The following is a 2,533-nucleotide window of genomic DNA, read 5'->3' as shown; positions in this document are numbered from 1 at the left end:
GATAATTAGTACATGATTATAAGTTATGTTATAGTGATGTACATGCTTATAGGTAATGATATGATATATATGTTATGGTTGTATATATTGTCTTATAAAGCAATGTCATGTCATGACACGTATGGGATGATTCAACGATTATATTTTGAAATATTATTGCACCAATAAATTTTATTCATACTAATGAACATTCTTTTTTAGATCTTTGTCTTTTTCATATTTTTCTTAATATTTTATATTTTTTTTGCATATAATAGAACCAATAGATAGCACAGATTTGTACAAAATAAAACCAATACTTTATATTTTCTTTTGAAATTTTTTAAAATTTTTTCAAATATTTTATTAAAAATCATTTTTTTAAAAAAATTAGACCAATAGATAGCACTTATTTAAACAAACGCTATCTAATGTTAGACAGTGTAACATCCCAAAATATATAGTATAAACTATATAAATAGTAGTAAACATTATAATATGATAGAACAGTTAAAGACTTGCAGATAAAGAGTTAATCTTACAGTCATCCAAAATGACTATAATATTTAAAACTTTATATACAATAGAGTATTTCAAAACTATACAAAACAACTAAAGGATCCTAACTAAACTAAACAGCAGCGTCATCACCCTCCAAGACCTGCTCCAAGGGCACCTCGCCTACATCTGCTCACATCCAAATGGATGATCATTACAAAAGAAAACACCACACAAACCACATACAAACACAAGCAGAAGGGTGAGCTAGATATACAAAGATCATACAATTATAATAGCATGCAACATACAAAGTTCATTCAACAAAAGTATATTAAATCACACATCCTAACATGTTATATTCTAGACTTGACTCGTCCAGACTTAAAATGATTGTCGAGCTATGGTAGGTTATACACTCGTGGTGGCCTCTACTGCTTTGCAAAGTCATTGCCAATAGGTTTCACTCTACCACACTCACGAGGTTAGTCTGTTCCGGGCCTTGAGGTATACTAGAAGCCCCCAAGACTAAGACCTCCTACTATTCCTCAAGACATGGTTCAATCCTTTCTACTTGAGAATGATTGACCATTGGAGTTTCAGGATAACCCCCAACACTAAGCTCTTGCATTCATTCTAAACAACCTAGAATCTCACCAAGAGATTCTACCATGAAACTTACTTTCACCACTTTGAATCACATACTTTTATTTGTAATTGAACTCATAACAATTCTCAATTATATACCAACCTCCACCTTCAAATATAATTCACAATACACACCACAAATAATTTGATCAAATTCAATACAAAGCAATTTAAAGAACAATTGTTTCAAACCTTTCGCTTTGCGCACCCAATTCGTAAGACGAAACCAGAAGTTCCTCGCACAACGACTTGTCTCGCTATGCGAATTAACTCGCAGAGATACCAGACCTCAACCTCTCGCATAGCGACCCCAGGTTGCTATGCGCAAGTCCAAACAGAGACCAACCTTCCCAACCCAGTCGCTATGCGACCCCTTTTCACTCTTCGAATAAAATCATAAATAACCCCAGACCCCAACTAGGCGCATTATGCCCTAATTCGCCATGCGAATCACTACACAAAGAGCAACTCACTCCAACCATTCGCACAACGCCCAAACTCGATGTGCGAATTTCCAGACAGAGATCAACCTCTCAAGTCATTCGCACAGCGCACCAACTCGTTGTGCGAATGCCCTTGGGAAAGAGCAACTCGTTATGCGAAACTATTCGCATAACGAGTCTGCATAATCTGTAGAACATAATTCTGCAGATTTATGCAACTCAACCACAATTTACCTATTCTCACTATTTTTCTCAACTTTTAACACTCCTAGATTGTATTATATACCTAATTAGACTTTTCTAAGTGATTCTAAACATGCCTACTACCAATTTAAAGTGAATATAAACCAATTCTTACTCTAAAACATTCAATTCCACAACTTAGAGACCCAAAATCAATTCTACGACTTTGCCCAGGGTTTTGACCATTTGAAAGACTCACACAAGTCACAAATGACTTACCTATACTCTCTAAACAAACCAAATAAGCACTTGACCTCTAATTCTCAAATTCATTACTTCACTTCCTCTAAAATAACCTAAAACACTATCAATTAACTGAACTTTCTATCTAATAGCTACTATAACAGAATTCAATCATCTAACATACTCAATTACAGTTACACATCACATCTAATCAATTCACTAACAATATTTCACAGTTTCATAAATAAACATTTCCAAGAATACTGATGGTTTTGCCCCTAAGTTGCTTGGTTTGGCTCTCCACAATTCTAACAGGCTGCAATTCAACAAACAGATCTTCTCTCGCTTGCACATCTTCAGCTTCTAACACATGAGATGGATCAGGTACATATTTCCTGAGCTGTGAGACATGAAACACTGAATGAAGATTCGCCACCTGGGGTGGCATGGTTATCTCATAAGCAACTGGCCCCACTCGTCTCCAGATCTGATAAGGACCAAGATACCTAGGAGATAGCTTCCTAGCACGAATGGCTATT

Source organism: Vigna umbellata, chromosome 5 (genome assembly GCF_029865625.1).
Source record: "Vigna umbellata cultivar VRB3 chromosome 5, Vumbellata_1.0, whole genome shotgun sequence".
Taxonomy (NCBI): domain Eukaryota; kingdom Viridiplantae; phylum Streptophyta; class Magnoliopsida; order Fabales; family Fabaceae; genus Vigna; species Vigna umbellata.
This window is presented reverse-complemented; position numbering follows the sequence as displayed.